The sequence below is a fragment of the Jaculus jaculus genome, chromosome 8 (genome assembly GCF_020740685.1).
Source record: "Jaculus jaculus isolate mJacJac1 chromosome 8, mJacJac1.mat.Y.cur, whole genome shotgun sequence".
Classification (NCBI taxonomy): domain Eukaryota; kingdom Metazoa; phylum Chordata; class Mammalia; order Rodentia; family Dipodidae; genus Jaculus; species Jaculus jaculus.
This window is the reverse complement of record NC_059109.1, coordinates 97,131,405-97,152,449: the sequence shown is the minus strand read 5'-3', so window position 1 is coordinate 97,152,449 and position 21,045 is coordinate 97,131,405. Positions and strand designations below refer to the sequence as shown.

Genomic DNA, 21,045 nt, shown 5'->3' with positions numbered 1-21,045 from the left:
TCTATTGTGAATAAAGTTGTCAACCACAAAAACAAATAAAAAAAATAAATAAATACTTATTGCCACTTAGATTATTAGTGTGTTTCTTTAGAATGCTAATTCTAAGGAAAAAAGATAGGAAAGTCCCAAAATGGCTGGACTGCTGGCAACCAATGAGCAGTCAATAACTCAGAAGAACAAAAGCTAAGTGGTATATGTGGAAATCAGAAGAAAGTAGACAAATGATTTTTTTTTTTTTGAGACAAAGTTTTACTTTGTACTACTGACAGACCTAGAATTCATTATGTACTCCAGGCTGACCTTGAACTTGCAATAATCTTCTTGTTTCAGCTTCCTTAGTTCAGAAATTACAGGTCATCATAGTTAGATGAAATTTTCATTTGAAATTAGAAATAAAAATAATAGTAGAACAGGTTAATAATAAGTCTAGGAATTTTTCAAAAGGTAAAACTCAAATGCGAAAGATATTGCAGAAAATAAGCACACAGAAAATATTAAAAATGATAATGGCAATAAGAAATATAGAAAATAAAATTAATGACAAAATAATATTGAAGAAAAGCACATTGAAACATCTTATGTGGTGAAAAATGGCCAAACAGAAAAGATGAAAAGCCAAATCCAATATTTTTTTCTTATTACTTTTACATATTGTTTCATGAACTTTTTGGTTTTTACTACTGGATATCTTAGGTATTGTATGTATAACAACTAAAAATAAATTTTGTTCCCTCCTTACCAAACTTACATCTTTAATTTTGTTTTCAAATTAAATTACACATGAATTTCTTGAACAATGTTAATTAAGCATTGCTGGTTCATTCTTCATGTGAATATAAAACTTCTGATGTGTTACTTTGAACTTAATGTTGGATATTTAACAAAATACAATCATGATTAGCATGTAAAATTTTAACAGTCCACTGTTGTTTTTCAAAATTGTAATATTTTTTCTCAACCTTCATGAGTAAATTATAAAAAATAAGATTATCAGCATATTATATCTTGTTATCTTTACCAACTTTCACTTTAACTGTTATATTCTATCTTTCTAAAATAATTTGAAAGCTTACATTCACTTTCTATGTTTCTTTCTTTATGTTTAAGTAACTTGTAAATTTATTTACTTTTGCTTGTAACTTCATTATTTAAATAGGTTTCCACACATGGCTTTTTGAATAATGCAGGCAGGGGGAGAAGGGACAGGAGGACACACTTGTAGCTTTCTCCTACCTCCAGTACCAACTGTTTAAATTTTAGCAAGTGGACAATGCTGGCTCAGGAGGAGGCAGTGAAATTGGAGAGGGAGGACCCCAGGAGAACAAACAGCCAGACTTAATTCCCCCAGCCCATCCTCTCCCTGAAGCCATCCAAATCTCTGGTGGTGTCCATCTCCTATTCCTTCCCAACTCACCAGAATAAGAGTATTTATTTATTTATTACTTAATAAGAGAATAAGAGCAAAAATACCAACAGGGCATTATTTACCCCAGAATAAGCAACTCTGGGCTGAGGCAGGCAAGTAGTTTGACTGATTGTGGGACTCTATGCTAGGGTTAAGGGCCCTTTAGCTAAAGTAAGATCTGCTGGGATATTTTAAGGAAAGCACTCTTGCCCAAGTGAGAACATTTGAACTAAGTGTCCAAGTTTGTTGTGGTAGTATAAGGTACCACAATGTCAGAATAAGAGTCCTAGGGCGGGCTGGAGAGATGGCTTAGCGGTTAAGCGCTTGCCTGTGAAGCCTAAGGACCCCGGTTTGAGGCTCGGTTCCCCAGGTCCCACGTTAGCCAGATGCACAAGGGGGCGCACGCGTCTGGAGTTCGTTTGCAGTGGCTGGAGGCCCTGGCACACCCATTCTCTCTCTCTCTCTCTCTCTCTCTCTCTCTCTCTCTCTGCCTCTTTCTCTCTATTTGCTCTCAAATAAATAAAGAAAAGTAACAAAAAAAATTTGGGGCTGGAGAGATGGCTTAGCGGTTAAGCTCTTGCCTGTGAAGCCTAAGGACCCCGGTTCGAGGCTTGGTTCCCCAGGTCCCACGTTAGCCAGATGCACAAGGGGGCGCACGCGTCTAGAGTTCATTTGCAGAGGCTGGAAGCCCTGGCGCGCCCATTCTCTCTCTCTCCCTCTGTCTTTCTCTCTGTGTCGCTCTCAAATAAATAAATAATAATAAAAAAATATTAAAAAAAAAAGAGTCCTAGGGCTCAGAAGGGGAGGCATGCCAACCAAATAAACATCTTTAACAGAAGGAAGAGATTCTCCTTTCCCAAATAAGAAACCACAGGTTCTGGAAGGATGTTGCATAAGATTGGGATGGGAATTGGGCATACCTGTCTGATCTTTTGAGCCCTGATCCCTAGTCTCTGACCTTAATGATACCAGATTTTTAACCTGTATAACCAGGTCAACATATGTCCATCTATCCCTTGTGGCATAACCATGGGATTCCAACCAGTGAGATCTTGGCTGGGCCTAGGGAAGCAGGGACCAGGTCAAAAGGGTGCCGCTTTTCTTGGAGGGGCTGAAGGGTTCTGTGTCTGCTGCGTTTGCATCCAGGAGTCCATAAGATTCTCCTCTAGTGTGGGTGGGAATAAGGTTTCGGGGCTAGACACTGGCGGATTAGGGCACAGCAATCTGAAGAGACATGAGCAGGGAAGTGGAGCTCAGCCTCCAGAATCTCCTGGTTCCTCTCAAATGGAATGTCTCCACACACCAAGTCATAAAGGAGGACACCCAGTGACCAGACAGTGGCTGGAAGGGCATGGTACTGGTGTCAAGAGATCCATTCTGCATGGTTATACACCCTTGTCCTATCAAAGTCAGCGTAAGGTTCATCATGGAGCAAGGCACCAGAACCAAAATTGATGAGTTTTATATAGCTCCTGCACAGGTCTATCAGGATGTTCTCATCCTTGACATCGAGATGGGCAACTCCACGGGCATGACAGTGCGGGACAGCTGCTACCACGTGGGAGAAGAAGCTGCGGCCCTTCTTGGTGAAGTAGTCCACAGAACCCTGGGCAGGCATGAAGCCTTGTGGCATCTCCAACCAGTCAAGCAAACGGATCATACCAGGGTGTCCATTGCCTCCCCCCACTGTCCACAGCAGTGCCACCTCAAGTGGACATGTGACTGAGTCTGACAAGGTGGACCAGCACAGCACAGGATTTCGCGAGATTACTTTGATGGCCGACTGGCGTCTGTGATGTGGTGTCCCAAGAAGACCATGCCTAAGCCCCCCTTGCCCAGAAGAGAGCCAACTCGGCATTCAGCTTTGAAGGCTGCCTGATCCTTGCCTCCTGGTGGTGATGTGGGGGGTCACAGGCGCACAGGGAGCCCTGCAGAGGCTTGGTCAATATGGAGGAGTCGCTGCTCAGATTAAGCCCACTGAATTTGCTGAGCCTGTGTGGTTCCCAACAGGCTAGCTGGGGGAGCCAGAGGTTGGGGCTCCAGGGTGGAAAGCAGAGAAACTGGGGGGCCTGGCAGCACTGCAGATGGGCAGAGGTGAGATTCCTCACGCCAGCCAGCCCCAATGTTCTGTAAGTCAATTCCTTTTTTTTTAAAGCATTTTTTATTTTTATAAATTATTTGAAAGAGAAAGAGAGAATGGGTGCCTCAGGGTCTCTAGCCACAGTAAACAAACTCCAGAAGTATGCACCACCTGTGCATCTGGCTTATGTGGGTGTTAGGGAATCAAACCTGGGTTCTTTGGCTTTTCTTGGCAAGTGCCTTAACGCTAAGCTATTCCTCCAGCCCAAATTCATTCTTTTTTTTTTTTTAATTTTTTAATTTTATTTATTTGAGAGCGACAGACAGAGAGAAAGACAGATAGAGGGAGAGAGAGAGAATGGGCACGCCAGGGCTTCCAGCCTCTGCAAACGAACTCCAGACGCGTGCGCCCCCTTGTGCATCTGGCTAACGTGGGACCTGGGGAACCGAGCCTCGAACCGGGGTCCTTAGGCTTCACAGGCAAGCGCTTAACCGCTAAGCCATCTCTCCAGCCCCCAAATTCATTCTTATTGGAGAGTTTAGAATGTCCCTTTGGAAACTATGTCTAGAAATTATTTTGTAGCTCTTCAATAATTTTCTAAATAATTTTCATAGTTATTCAACAACTAGAATTTCTGTTCTTTCATTAGATTGATTATAACTTTTTGGTTCCTATGTATTTGAGAATTGTTAAATGAATTTCTGTAGGAATTTATCAAATATTTAAATATTATTTTAATTTCCAATATACTCATTTCCTTTGTGCCCTCCTTAAACAAGTCCATTTTGCATTTTTTTATATTGTATTTCTAAAATTTATTGATGGTTATTGCTGCAGTCAGGTTCGCATTGCTGTTAGAAATCACCCAACCAAGAGGACCTTCTGGGAAAAAGGTTTATTTTGGCTTACAGGCTCCAGGGGAAGCTCCACAATGGCAGGGAAAACAATGGCATGAGAAGAGGGTGGACTTCACCCCTGGCCAACATCAAGTGTATGGTGGCAACAGGAGACTGTGCCAAACACTGGCATGGGGAAACTGGCTATAATACCATAAGCCTGCCCCCCTACAATACACCCTCTCCAGGAGGCATTAATTCCTAAATCTCCATCAGCTGGGAACCTAGCATTCAGAATATCTAAATTTATGGGGGACACGTTACTCAAACCACCACAGTTATCAAACAAGTTTAAAATATTTTTCATTTTCCAATCAATTATTCTACTTTTTATTTTTGTCATCTCTTCATTGTTTGAATTTTTTCAGTTTTACTTTCAAGTTTTTCTCTTAAATGCTTGGTTACTTTGTTTTCTGGTTGAAGATGTTTTTAAATCTCATTTTGAGAACTCCTTAGGCTCTATTATAATATTTACTGAATTATCTAACCTGTGACAAATCCTCCTTTGTTTTAATAATAATGATAAAAGGGATGCCTAACTGTTATTTCAGACAGAGCTTGACTGACATAGTGGTTAACCAGCACGGTTACATATGTTGTCAAACACGTGGCTCTGTGATTCAATAAAATCTTCATTTTTGTGAGATTCACATGTTGATTCTAAAGGCAACCTCACAAATAACTCAAACATGTGTTTACCAAAGTCTATTTGCTAGGCTGGAACACTCCTCTGGAAGTGTAAGGACTTATTTTTGTCATTTTTAAGGGCTCACTACCACGTAGTAAGTAATGTGTGTTCACTGTCCTAGAAATCAGATAGGCAGGTAAACCAGGAATGAATGTAAAGACTCAGTAAGGCTAAGAACTCCACGGAAGTCCTGAACTGATCTTTTTCATTCAGTCAAAAATGCACTCTTTTCTATTTCAAGGGGAGAAGTAGCTGCATTTATTTATAGGTATTAGATACAAATGCAAAGCAAAAATGTTTGTTTTTCTAGGTGATGAATGAAACACAAGGAAATATAAATGCTTCTAAATAAAGTGTGCTTTTGATAAGGGTAACAAAAAGAGGGACTACAAAAACATGGGTAAACATGAAGTTTTGATATATTCTGATGCCAATGCTGGGGTTCTAAATATCCTCATAATGTTCTTACACATTATGCTTCTGTCATTTTAATTTGAATAGATAATGTCATTAGTGAGAAAAGTAGTCACATTTCTAGGATAATTTCTGCATATGTATTAAAATGAGTTATGCCTTCCTTTAACATGTGCATTGATTCCATTCTCATTTTGTTAATGCATATATTTTCCTTCATTGTATCTGCAAAATGTCAAGTCTGCTATGTTGGGGAAATCAATAATTAAACAACTTTACAGTAATTACCTCCTAATACCACATTTTTCTACCTTAACAACACAAACCTAATCCACTAACATTGAAATTACACAAATATATTGGAGAGAAGGTCATCATGAGAAAATGTAATGGAGTTTATAAGTATGTGAATCACATTTTAAACATCATCTGTTTTCTTTTTTTTTCCCAGAAGATACACTCCTCCTAAGCAACTCTGAATAGCTACAACTCTACCCTGAGGAAGAACAATCTAGATTTTTGTGACTCTGTGAACCTGAACTTAGCCATACATTTACAAAATAGCTATGAGAACCCTAACCACTTCTAATCTTATACATATACATATGTGTAATATATACATGTATACATATGCATATATAGTTATAACTATGGTTTTTGAAAAAATTACAAATAATTTTACAAATAAATGTAGAAAAATAAAAAATGTGAACACAGTCAATTCTCTAAAATTCTGTAACAAAACCAAAGCATTTTTATCCCTTGGTAACAAATACTAGGCCTTTACACAGTGAGGAGAACAAGTTGAACACAAGTGACAAAAAAAGTTAAAGTGAAAAATTTAATGAACTCCATGTAGTTTCCATAGCACAAGATTTTTGTTTCGGAAAATATTTCTTAAATCTTAAAAACATTAAGAATAAAGGTCTATTAATATAACATAACAAAATTAGAGTTAATATGTAAGTTTAAAAGTTACTTTAGGGCTGGAGAGATGGCTTAGCGGTTAAGTGATTGCCTGTGAAACCTTAGGACCCCGGTTCGAGGCTCTATTCCCCAGGACCCATGTTAGCCAGATGCACAAGGGGGCACACGTGTCTGGAGTTCGTTTGCAGTGACTGGAAGCCCTGGCATGCCCATTCTCTCTCTTTCTCTCTCTCTCTCAAAAAATAAATAAAAATAAAAATAAAAGTTACTTTATTCCTGGGATGGAGAGATGGCTTAGTGGTTAAGGTGTTCGCCTACAAAGCCAGAGGATCCCAGTTTGATGCTCCAGGACCCATGTAAGCCAGATACACAAGAGGGTGCATGCAGCTGGAGTTCGTTTGCAGTGGCTGGATGACCTGGTGCACCCATTCTCTCTCTCTCCAATAAATAAATATATAAAATATTTTTAAGTTACTTTATTCCAACAATAGACAGTATTTCTTTTTGTTTGTTTGTTTTTTGAGCAGGGTCTCACTCTAGCCCAGGCTGCCCTGGAATTCACTCTGTATTCTCAGGGTGGCCTCAAACTCATAGCGCTCCTCCTACCTCTGCCTCCTGAGTGCTGGGATTAAAGGTGTGCACCACCATGCCCAGCTAGAAAGTATTTCTTTAATTCCATGGCTGGGGATGAAAACCAGGACCTTCTTCATGCTAGGTAAGCCTTCTAACACTGAACTTCACCACCATTCCTTAGATTTGGGAGGCTGGATCACAATCTCAAGCTGGCGTTGAAATCACTACGTAACATATGGAGGCTGGCTTCAAATTCCCAACTCCTCTGCCTCCCAGGTGCTGGGATTACAAGCATGTCACCATTCCAGGATCTCTTAACCTTTCTTATCCCATTATTTTCAAGATTTAAATATCACTGGCTCCTTGAATCCCATATTCTTGTGTCCACTCCCCTTTCTCATCAAAAGGGACATCAGAAAGCTTTTCCCCACTGCTTCATAATCAAAACTCAAGGGGAATTATTATCTTTTCTCTATCACAATTTCTTTTTTTTTCAATCTTGTAGACAGTGACCTGTTGTCATCTGGTATCAAGCATTACATCAAGAACTAGCATCTACCTTAAATCTGCTTATACACAGCAAAGAATTATTTTTTGAGTCCTGTAGTTTATTAACTTCAATATAAGAATGAGTTCCTACTAAATTTTTAATTTATTTTTTATAAAATTTTTCTGGCATATATTCTGTATCTTTTTTCATTACAAATTATGATACTTCTTTCAATCTGTATTCTCTCATGTTTTTAAATGCAATTTTCACTTCCATTTGTTCTCAGAAACATTAATTATTCAAATAATTTTTTCACTATCTTCTATATCTATCACCTAATCCACATTATTTGAATATGCTGTTTTACATCTCAATTTTTAGGATTGTTTCAAACTTATCTCCCTTGTCTTTATTTAATTCTAGTTTAACTTATTCTCCTTTTATTTTAATGAGGCTTATCACTAATATTTTATGTTTTGAGAGGATTTTGTTGTTGTTGTTGTTTTTCTAGGTAGGGTTGCACTCTAGCTCAGGCTAACTTGGAATTCACTATGTAGTCTCAGGGTGCCCTCAAACTCATGGTGATCCTCCTACCTCTGCCTCCCAGTACTGGGATTAAAGGTGTGTGCCACCACGCCTGGCAAAAACTTTTTTTTTTATTAATACCATTACATCACTTCTTAGAGTCCTTACTTTTGACAAAAAACTTGTTAAATGGACTTTTGGAAAATGTTATTATGGTTTTACATATGCTTCAGTTACAGGACACTAAGAAATTAAGTTAGACCTGAACTGGATACCTCCTCCCTGTTGACTTGCTTTCAGTACTAGAAAGTACAATGTACTCTGCTTGGGGAAGAGTCATCAGCATGTTTTAAATATTGTTTTAATATTTATTTATTATTTATTTGTGTGTGTGTGTGCGTGTGTGTGTGTGTGTGTGCGAGAGAGAGAGAGAGAGAGAGAGAGAGAGAGAGAGAGAGAGAGAGAGAGAGGGATAGAGAGAGACTGGGAATGAGAATTGGATGCACCAGGGCCTCCAGTCACTGCAAACAAACCACAGACACATGTAGTACCATCTTGTGCCTCTGGTTTATGTGGATCCTAGGGAATTAAACCTGGGTACTTTGCCTTTGCAGTCAAGTGCCTTAACCACTAAACAATCTCTCCAACTCTCAACAGCACTTTTAACCAGGAGTGGTCCCTGTGAGCTACAAAATTGGTCAGCCAGGCAAAATGTGCCCACTAGTGCAAAAGGGGCATGTTTGTTATGGGATAGCCAACCACTTTCTGATTAGATTTGAGGCCTAATTCACAAGAGTGAATTCATCCCTGATATTGAAAATGTAGTCCAAAGCCTATGGCTACTAGAAAGGTTATAAACCCTAGGGGAGAAGCTATTACTGTTATTTAACTGAATGGATAATACTATGTCCATCAAAGTCACTTCTACATATTTATGTTTTTGCCCAAATATTCTGGATGCTCTCATTTTTATTAGAGAACTTTCTTTTTTTCAGATAACAGTAACTACTGAGGAGACTCAAAAGTGGTCAAAATGCTAAGAAGAAAAGACAGTGGTGTGTTCAGCCCTAAAGGAGATATTTCTATCACCAAATCTCAAGGACCAATGCAGAAAAGGTAAAGAAAAGGATTCAAGAGCAAAAGCTTGAAGAGAAGTACTCTGAAACACCAGTATCTGGATAAAAATTGCTTGTTGCATTCCTAACTTCAGAGTGGCTATCTTGACCTACATAAGACCTGCCTAATATTGGACTCATCGACACACTTTCATGGATGATGGAGGAGGGCAAATAAAACAAATAGATCATAAAAAGAAAAGAGGGAACAGTTGGAAAGATGAGGGAGTTCAGTGCAGTGAGGATGGGGAAGGGCAGATAAAGGACAGTGTTATGTGGAAGAGGATGTAAATATTCAAAAGTTTTTTAAGTTAAAACTAAAAGTATATAGAAGTCTGTGGGGCTGGAAAAATTGCTCTGTGGTTAAAGGTGTTTGCTTTCAAAGTCTGTTGTCTCAGGTTCAATTCCCCCATCCATGGTCATAAACCTGGATGAGCATTCATTTGCAGCAGCATGAGACAAGAGACCCTGGCACAAATGGATGCACACATGCATATATGCACAAAAGAAAGAAAGGAAGGGAGGGAGGGAAGAAGGAAGGAAGAAAGAAAGGAAGGAAGGAAGGACAAAGAAAAGAAAAGAAAGGAAAAGAAAAGGAAAATTCAGGGAAAATAACCTTTTGAACATAAAAAGTTGAAAGCTTCATTCCCAGCTGGTTGAGTTATATTGGGATGTTGTGGAAACTCTCAGAGGTTGCCCATAGCTGAAGAAAGTAGGTCATTAGGAACATTCTGAAGTTTCACCAAGTTTCTGGTTTTGCTTCCTCTCCACTACAATGACAGAAGTCACTTCCACTGCACACTTTCATCATCAAACATGAGAATCTATTAGCCAAAACTAATATCTCTACTCTTTAAGTTTTTCTCTTAGGCATTTTGGTCACAGCTATGGAAAGCTAACTATTACAAATATTTCCTTCAATGTTTAAAACTAAATCGCAGAAGACACTAGAAAGTCTAGAAAGTGGAGAAACATTCCTTGTTCCTGGATTGGAAGAATCAATATTGTGAAAATGGCAATCTTACCAAAGCAATCTACACATTTAATGTGATCCCTATCAAAATTCCAAAGGCGGGCTGGAGAGATGGCTTAGTGGTTAAGCGCTTGCCTGTGAAGCCTAAGGACCCCGGTTCAAGGCTCAGTTCCCCAGGTCCCACGTTAGCCAGATGCGCAAGGGGGCGCACGCGTCTGGAGTTTGTTTGCAGTGGCTGGAAGCCCTGGCGCGCCCATTCTCTCTCTCTCCCTCTATCTGTCTTTCTCTCTATGTCTGTCACTCTCAAATAAATAAAATAAAAAAATGAACAAAAAAAAAATTAAAAAAAATTCCAAAGGCATTCTTCATGGAAATAGAAAAAGCAATCCAAAAATTAATTTGGAATCACAAAAATCCTCGAATTTCTAAAATAATTCTGAGCAACAAAAATGAGGCTGGTGGTATCACCATACCTGATTTTAACCTGTACTACAGAGCCATAATAACGAAAACAGTGTGGTACTGGCACAAAAACAGATATGTAGATCAGTGGAACAGAATACAAGACCCAGATGTAAGTCCACATAGCTATAGCCACCTGATATTCGATAAAAATGCCCAAACTACTCATTGGAGAAAAGACACCCTCTTCAGCAAATGGTGTTGGGAAAACTGGATGTATATATATGTAGAAGGATGAAAATAGATTCTTCTCTCTTGCCATGCACAAGAATTAAGTCCACATGGATTAAAGACCTTAACATCAGACCTGAAACTCTGAAACTGCTAGAGAGAAAATTAGGGGAAACCCTTCAACATATTGGTCTTGGCAAAGACTTTCTGAATACAACCCCAATTGCTTAGGCAATAAAACCACAGATTAATCACTGGGACCTCATGAAGTTACAAAGATTTTTCACTGCAAAGGACACAGTGAAAAAAAGCAAAGAGGCAACCTACAGAATGGGAAAAATCTTCGCCAGCTATATATCTGATAGAGGATTAATATCTAAGATATACAAAGAACTCAAAAAGTTAAATAATAAGGAATCAAACAAGCCAATCAAAAAATGGGCTATGGAGCTAAATAGAACATTCTCAAAGGAAGAAATATGAATGGCATATAAGCATCTAAAAATGTTCTACATCACTAGTCATCAGGGAAATGCAGATTAAAACTACATTGAGATTCCATCTCACTCCTGTCAGATTGGCTACCATCATGAAAACAAATGATCATAAATGTTGGCGGGGATGTGGACAAAGAGGAACCCTCCTACACTGCTGGTGGGAATGCAATCTGGTCCAGCCATTGTGGAAATCAGTGTGGAGGTTCCTAAAACAGCTAAACAGCTAAAGATTGATCTACCATATGACCTAGCTATAGCACTCTTAGGCATATATCCGAAGGACTCATCTCATTTCCTTAGAAGTACGTGCTCAAACATGTTTATTGCTGCTCAGTTTATAATAGCTGGGAAATGGAACCAGCCTAGATGTCTCTCAACTAATGAGTGGATAATGAAGATGTGGCACATTTATACAATGGAGTTCTACTCAGTGGTAAAGAAAAATGAAGTTATGAAATTTGCAGAAAAATGGATGGATCTGGAAAGGATTATACTAAGTGAGGTAACCCAGGCCCAGAAAGCCAAGAACCACATGTTCTCTCTCATATGTGGATCCTAGCTACAGATGATTGAGCTTCTGTGTGAGAAGGAAAATACCTAGTAGCAGAGGCCAGTAAGTTAAAAAGGAGATATAAAGGGAAGAGAAAGGAAGGGAGGAGGGTACTTAATAGGTTGCTATTGTATATATGTAAGTACAATGATTGAGATGGGGAGGTAATATAATGGACAATGGAATTTCAAAGGGGAAAGTGCAGGGGGGGAGGGTGGGTATTACCATGGGATATTTTTTTATAATCATGGAAAATGTTAATAAAAATTGTGAAAAGAAAATAATAATATTAATAAAAAATTAAATTAAAAAAATTAAGGAGTAGGATAAAGCTCTTGTGTAGCCCTTTGATAACAAAGGAGTAATGTTTCCAAGTGAATTATTTTATATGTATCTATTATAGAAACCCAATGTGCATTAATGGTCAGATTCATAAATTTCTTCCCTGTGTGATTTGTCCCATTGGATCATCTGGTTCATATAAAAATTACAATTACTCATATGCCATTCAAACCTTATAAAAATGAAATAAAAAATCATTCTTCAAGCTCATTTCTTTAGATATATACAAGCTGTTATAAACATTCCTTAGATCAAAGAGGACAATGGCTTACAAATACCTGTTGGGTTGGAGATGTTGCATGTTAAGTAACTATGGTGCTATTTTTCCCCCAGATGTGGAGTCACCTTCTCTCAGTAGAAACATTCCAGTGTTACCCTATCTGTCACATACTTGGCATATATGACCATGGCCCAGAGTTAATCCTTTTCAGGTAATATGGCAGGGAGCGTTGAAAAGGTGAAGTCTAAGACATTTAATTCCTTTCAAATTTGAAAAGGCCAGGGGTTAAGACATGCCTTTCTTCATCATCAATACATATTACTAGGAAGTGGGGAGAATAACATAAGCAAGTGCAGTTTTCCAATGTGGTTTACACTAAGAATATCAAATAAGATTACTCCCCAATGGGTAAACCCTCCAGTCCTAAGACAGCAGTCAGGTATGGAAGATGCAGGGAACTGAAGACAAACTGGATGCCTTGGCTCTAGTCTTGCCATCATTTGTGTGATTTAATGCTGTTTTCTGTGGAGTTCCATGTACCATCTTAGTTGTAATGACATATTATTTTAATAACTGTGTCCTTTTATCCTAAAATGTATCCTTGCTTGGATAATGGGTTATATTTCTCACGTAAGGCAGGCATTATTGAAAAGAAACAATGTATATTTATATTTTATTGCCCCTGACTTTTATCAATATAAAAGGCACTATTAGGAGGAACTTTTGAATTAATAGTACAAAGACCCATCCAGTGAGAATAGGGTCTACACAGAGTTGTTTAAACTCCAGCAAAATGGTAAAAAGCACAAAATATTTCAAAACAAAAAGGCCTGATGAACAAAATTCAAGCTACCCAGGTTTCAAGGATATTCACTGACATTAGATCATTTTAGTAACCATGCTGTAAATATGGTCTCTAGGCATGGCTGTCAACCATTCTTTCCATCCCTGTATTCAAATGTGGCTCCTCGTGTTAAGAGCAGATTCAAATTTTCTTCTCTCTGAATCTGAGCTGGCCTTTTACTTGGCATTTAGCAATGGAAAGGCGGAGGTAGTCTGGTTGTAGCTCTTCCAAGATGATGTGGTAAGAGTGGTCTTTGCTGCTGCTAATTCCTCCCTCTAGAGCTGGCTGCCATGTTGTTCAGGCACTGAAAGACTAGGGTTAGTGGGAAGGGAGGCCTTGGAGAAAGAGACTGTACTGGGAGTTACTGTCCCAACCCAAATAAAACCGAACTTAGCTAATTGAATGACCCAGTTAATACAATCATTTAAATCAAATTTATTTATATTAAATAGGGAATCACCACCACATAACACATACCAAACCCACAGAATTAGTAGAAATCCTTGTTGTTTTAAGCTGCTAAGTTTCACAGTGGATTATTAGGCAGCACATTTCTTATGTATTTATGCTGAACATTCATGTCCTTTCTCATTTAATCTTCATTCCATCTCACCTCTAATACCATTGTTCTATGCTAAACCCTACTTTCAGTGCAATAGAAAAATGGAAATATGGGCTGGAGGGGTTGCTTAGTGGTTCATGCTTTTGCCTAAGGACCCAGGTTTGATTCTCCAATAACCACGTAAGCTAGATATAGAGTTTGTTTGCAATGGCTAGAGGCCCTGTCATGCCCATTCTCGTTCTTTCTCTTGTTCTAATACATAAATAAAGTAAAATATTTTTACTTTTATAGTTTTAGAGAGAGAATGGGAATTGTTGCACCAAGGCATCAGCTACTGATGTCGAATTCCAGATGCTTATGCCATCTAGTGGCCATGTGAGACCTTGCACTTGCCTCACTTTTGGGTGTCTGGCTAACTGGGATCTGGAGGGTCAAACATGGGTCCTTAGGTTTTGCATAAGCACCCTAGCCAACAAGACATCTCTCCAGCCCAAATAAAATACTTTTAAAAAAGAAAAATGGAAATATAGAAGCTTTAAAAATGGACCTTTGGAATGCTGATTTGCCTTTTCCTCAATGCTGAAAAGAGCATCTTGCTTGAATTAAAACCTAAAGCAAATCCATAACTATCAATTTCATCCATCATTTCTATCACTTAACTCTCTACGTGTCTTTCTTACCAGATCTCTCCCAACTTTATCCTTTTATTTGTTCATTCTCTTGTTCTACACATGGTATCCCTATATATGTGCCTTTTCCTTCACTTCCCAATTATTTTTACTCTCATAAATTTTATCCTTCAAGGTACAATTCATGCTTCATCTCTTTCTGGAAGCTTCCATGGTAAGGTTGCTGTCATGATTTCAATGACCCTATCTCAGAAATTCATCAAAACTTAAGGGTAATAACTGTGGTAGTATGAAGAGGTGGGGTCCTTCAGAGGTGAGTAGGGAATACAAGATGATCATTTGTTAAGAACCTTGTTTAGGAAGCTTCTATAGCATTTTGCTCACCGGTCTTCCTGCCTTTCACTCTTCAGGACACAATCTTCTCCTTTGGAGGATTCAGCTATACGGTTGCCATCTTGGAAACAGACAATACCCTCACTAGAAAACAAATTTGTTTTAATCTGATCTTGGACTACCTAGTCCAGAACTACGAAACAAGTTTCTGTTCCTTATAAATTATCCAGTGTGTGTTAGTTTGTTATAGTAGTACACACAGGTTAAAATAACCTTCCATGGCTCTATAGGTGATCAGTGGTAGAATAATTTCCTAGTATGTATAAGGTCATAGGGTTTAAATAGCAGAACTGAAAAAAAATCACACATGTAACTTGTAACACTATTTAGTGTAAAGTTATATCTCTTTAGAATATTGCTATGGGCATGTAGTCTTAGAATCAAATTTTAAAATTCATTATTGTATGCATTGCTTAATATGCATTTGGTGAATATATCAGCTATTAAGGAATAGGTGGGATTTAAATAAATAAAATAAAGAAAAATGAAGAATGAAATAGAAATGAATTAATATATTCAGGGTGTTCAAGATATAAGTGATATCTTCCTTATATTGGTAATGGTATCTCTATATAACTATAAGCACATACCATTAAATCAGGGACTCAGACTAGAAAGTAGGAAGGAATTAATGAGCTATCCCTGCTGTAGAATGCTGTCCTCTGAGTATAACATCCATTACCATCTTAATCAAATAAACTGTGAGTACCCTAAAGTGACCCTGAAAGTTAAGTCTGTTGACTGATGTTCCCTCACAGAAGGAAGGGTTTGGGGAGTCATTACCCCTGCACTTGAGATTCTATCCACTGCCTCCTGCACTATCCTTCTAGCTGTATATATTCTGCCCTAGTTGCATGTGGTCTCAGGAGGGGCTAACTAGAGTTAGAGTGTGAAAGTCAACTGAAGTAGGAGTCTATCTATGCAACTTTAGGGAAGCCAGCTATCACCTAGCCTGGAGTGGCACTTTTTAGGGATGTGTATGTTGTAGGGTCACTCACACTCCTGTAAGCAACCTCTAACCCATGATCCTGTAAGTAAGCCCAGTAAACTCATTAATTCACCAAGCTATACCTGGGTAGAATGCTTACTTTTGTCCATCTGCAGTAGGGAGAAGTTTATTCATATCTCTCCAGGAAAGGTTAATGCAACAACCTCACAGTCTTATATCTCTTGCATTCTATTTATCAGTACACTTCTCTCAATTTTCCTAAAAAAAATGTACATAAATCTGTTCATTTATCTGTCTCAATGGAATCCTCCCTAATCTAAGCCATTATTGTTTTCCTCGTAAGCAACCACAGAAGTGTCTGAGTGGGTTTCCCCATATCCCCTGACCTATAACAATTTGTTCACTGAAGAGTAGTTAGAATTATTTTGCAGAATGGAAACTGGGTATTTTAGTTCCTCTACTTTGACCCTTCCTTCGAGTCACCATATTCTCAAAGTTCTCTAGGACAGAGACTGGATGAGTTACTGAATTCCAGTCCTACTTCTTCCTTTTGTCTCATTTATGATCTTGGTCTAGTGGGCTTTTATTACTTCCCTACTAAATTATATTTCCACAAGATCTCTGCATAGTCTAGTCTACTTTCCTTGTTCTCTCAATGGTTTTACTTTATTTTTCCAGACTTAGCTAGACCATCTGCTCAAAGAAAAATTACCAGAACAATAAATAGAATGTAAGCCAGTCATTATCCTCTCCTATGAGAGGACTGTTCTTTGTCCAGTTAGAATAATTACCAGGATCCTAAATAAATACTTTTTTTTCTGTTCCCTTGCTTAATGTGTGTCTTTCCATACTCTCTATATTAGAAGCAACAACGAGCTAGAGCATTGAATATCAATTAGCTATAGTAGTACCAACTGTAATTTAGATACTATTTTTTCAAAACTTAACATTCAGAAATCAATTCCGTAGTAATAGAGATATATGCTTATAAACACATACTTTTTGAAAAGAGGCAATATTGTAATGGAGGACCTCCATTGAGCTAAGTGTGCTCTCTGTGGTCTGCTGTGCTGAAATAAAGTATGACTTGTCTTTTCCTCTTTGTCTTATCAGAATGACCCAACAATACAGCTAAGCACCACCCATCAATGCACTCCCTACACGTACTGAGTAGGACAATAGCCCAATAGGACAGCTCCAAGGACTCTTATACAAACTCCCTGTAGTAGGTCCTGCTTGTCCTTTCTACCTTGAAGAAACCCAAGCACCTATTTCTATATATGGCAGATAGACAGGTTCTTCTGGGAAGATGTATTTAAAGAGGTGGAGACTTCTCTCTCTCTTTTTTTTTTTTGAAAATTATGCAAGATTTTATTTTACAGTGAAAAATTTGAACATGAAGGTAAATTCTATAAACATACACTTTATAACATTAAAAACAATTAATTGCTCCAAACATCACTCACAATGTTAATCTAATTTTAAAACAACCTTGACTATTAAGTTTTGTCAACACTTCATATGAACTTTTTATTTTGAGACAGATCTTACTCTGTAGACAAGGCTGGCCTCAAACTCACAGCAATCCCCTTGTACCAATCTGAGTGCTGGGATTATACACATGCTTGCAAGAATTTGAGTCTTTTAATTTCTTCAGTGCTGAGGATTGAACACAGGGCCTCAGGCATTATCATGCAAGCACTGAGTTACAACACCACTTTCAATACAAAACAGATACTAGAACAGCCGCTGCCAGCAAACTATCTCATCTTCTCAGCCAGGAACAAAGAACTAAAGGGCAGAGCAGAAGAGGCCAGACTGCAAGTTTGACTAGAACTACAGGGAAGATTTGTATTTTCTTTTCTCTTTTTTATTTCTATTTACTTATTTGCAAGCTGAGAGAGAGAAAAGTGAGAGAGAATGAATATAGGCATGACAGGGCTTCCTGCCACTATAAACAAACTCCAGACACATGCATCACTTTGTGCATCTGGCTTTAGGTGAGTACTAGGGAATGGAATTCTGGGCTACTAGGCTTTGCAAGAAAGTGCCTTTGACCACTGAGCAATCGCTTCATCCCCACTTTTTTTCTCCTGGTTAAAAGCAAGGTCTAGGGCTAAAGAGATGGCTTAGCAGTCAAGGCGCTTGCCTAAAATCTAAGGACACAAGTTCAATTCCCCAGTGCCCACGTAAGCCAGATGCACTTGGTGGTGCATGCATCTGGAGTTTGTTTGCAGTGGCTACAGGCCCTGACTTCTCTCTTTTTGTGTGGTTCTTGAGTTTTATGACTCAGATATATTATAGAAGATAAAAAGCTCAAATTCCAAGTGAGGTGGAATTGTCATTCACCCTTTACCAGCCATGTTTCCCCAAAAGGCTTAGTACATGTCTATATGCTACATGTTGCAAAGGAATTTTTTTTTCTGCTGCTTCTGGGGACATGGAAATACTTTCAAACCATTAATGATCGGGGGACACAGAGCACCAAACTCAATTAGTGAAAGCCAATATCTATGAATAACTCACATTACCTACTTCCTCACATAGATATCAGTAACTCACTGGTAAACCACTGGATCCACACTTAGGCTTGCAGCATCAAATGTAAAATGCTTGTTTGATTGAATCAAAATTCAAGAGCGTCTCTAATTTTTCTGTTCTGCAACCTAATATACACAAGGACATAATAGCTTCTTGGAGTATCACCATCAAGGTGTATGCAAACAATTCTGGGGAGAATTTCAACAATGAGGATGGTGATAATTTTGAATGTTCTCTGAATAATAATGCCAAATCTCTGACTAACTCTTGGGAATACATGATGGGTAGGACTATTAAGAATCAGTTACGAGGAATCATCACTGTGAGTTTTTGATTTATTTGTACTTGCTTATTTTTTCCACTTCTCCCCAACAGTGCCCTCCTCTGTCCATTCTTTTGTTATACTCATAGCCCTAAACTTTGTTTATGCTTAACACAAGGTACAAATGTTTTGTATGTTTTGCATGTAACAAGTCTTTTGGCTATTACACTGATAAATGGTAGACACTATTGTTGTCTCATTTTATAGGTGAGAAAAGAAGCCAAATCGGATCAAGTGACTTTTGCAGTGTTAATGCATGTAAATGCCTGTATGATGCAGTAGGAAATATAAACAGTGACAGATAAACAGCTATCCACTAGCTAAATTCCTTTGGTAAGTTATTAAACTTCTCTGAGCCCTTCATTATCTATAAAATAGATTCATAACATCACTCTCAGAGTTTAGAGCTGTATTCCATTGTACATAAAATATATTTGTTAAATTCACATAGGTTATTCATATATTTATTAAATAAGAATCAATGAAGTACATACCATGTGCAAGTCTTTACACCAACTTTTAGACTTGTAGTCCCAATAAACTCCTAGTCTATTAGGCACATGACCATGTATATTGTATGATTCAAGAAGGTAGAGTGAATTATATCAGAATATCATGTATGTAGCTAATGGAAGTCTCTGCATTTAAAACATGGGAACAGCTAACTAACTTCACCATCAATACATGTCAGGAAGCTATCAGGACTTGTGCTTGATTAAAGCATATAAATACCTCAGACACACGGGGCCATGACTTTAGGAATGAAGTCAAATGCCCATGGCATATGAGACAACAGAATAAGGTAGACTTGTGCAGACTAAGAGGCTCAAACATGGACAGAAGAGTAAGCACATGGAACACCATAGTGAGAGAGAAGCCTGGACAGGGAGAACTCTTAGTGTCTTTTGTAGATTTTGTAGAACAGAGAGCTAGGGGATAGACTGAGATTTGCACATTAGAAAGATTGCTTTAGACATACTGGAGCACATCACTTGCAGAAGGTAGAGAACTAATTTGGAGTCCTAGAGAACAGGTAGAAAACTTCAGCCCTAGCAAGAGACACAGAAAAGAAAACTGTGCCAAGTTGGCCTCTTCACATATCTCTTGAAGGTAATGAAAGAATGTAAAAAAAAGAAAAAAGAATGAATAGCCAGTTGTAGTGGCCCATGCCTTTAATCCCAGCACTTTGGAGGACCACCATGAGTTCAAGGCCACCCTGAGGTGGCATAGTAAATTCCAGGTCAGTCTGGGCTAGAGTGAGACCCTACCTCAAAAAACCACCACCACCACCACCACCACACACACACACACACACACACACACACACACACACACACACACGGAATTTCCTGGCTTTGACCAGATATGGCAGGATTCTAATGCTTTAGATTTCTGACTTCAGAATGGGAAACTGGTAGTGCTATCCATTCACAGGAAATACTTGAAAATTATGTGTTTTGGGAGTGGTAGATGGATGAAGTTCCAGAAATGTTACCTTAAATGAGTTCCTGTGATATGAAAATAGAGCCATAAAATCAGTGGCCAGAGATCTTCAGCTCACTGGAGATGTATGAGACCACTAGTGACATGAATCTGGAGGTTGTGAGTATGTATGTGATGTGCAAAGGGGTGAAGGATGACAAGCATAGGAAAAAGCAAAATGAAAGAAGACATTGTCTGGAAAGAGGCGTAGGGAAGAAGCAGAGACATATCAAGCTCAAGAAAGAGAATGGAAGAGAAGGCCCACAGGATGAAACAGACCTGGCAAGAGTGATCAAAAAAGAATACAGGAGCCAGAGAGATGGCTCAGTGGGTTTACAATGTACTTGGGAGGATAAGTCCAGACAAAATGGGAAAATCCCTTTCCACTCTGAAAGAATGTACTGTTAGTTGCTTCACTTCTATTTTTGTATTTTATAACCTATGTAACTTATGTAAAATGTGTAGGAATAAATGTTCTTTTCTAAGTTCCACCTTATATAGAAGAGTAAGATTCAACCACGGTTTAAGATAGTTTTATCAAATCATTTTCTACCTCTTCAAAAACTTTGAAGCAAGAATTGCTTTCATGCTTATGTCAGCTTGATTTAGTTACAACTTATATATACACACATATGATATATGTACATGTATATATATACATAAATTATATACATATATTTCATGTATATTATATGTATAAGTATGAATATACTCATATATATTAATATATATATATGATTATATATGAAGAATAAAGGCAAGAGTATTTTGCACATTTAATAATAATAAACACTTCTGTATAAAAAGTTTTAGCATATTATTTTACACATTGATATAGAAATACATAAAAATGTTTTATTTGCCAGGTGTGGTGGCACACAGCCTTTAATCCCAGAACTCAGGAGGCAGAGGTAGGTGGATTACCATGTGTTTGAGTTCACCCAGAGACTTCATAGTGAATTTCTGGTCAGTTTGGGCTAGAGTGAGACCCTACA

At 38.2% G+C, this 21,045-nt stretch overlaps 1 protein-coding gene and 1 pseudogene across 5 annotated transcripts in view; both read right to left on the bottom strand.

Moving 5' to 3' along the window:
- Window positions 1-21,045, bottom strand: part of Macrod2 (mono-ADP ribosylhydrolase 2) — a 2,207,522-nt gene that overhangs the window by 313,960 nt on the left and 1,872,517 nt on the right. The window lies entirely within an intron of this gene.
- On the bottom strand, window positions 2,468-18,068 carry LOC105944234 (annotated as a pseudogene).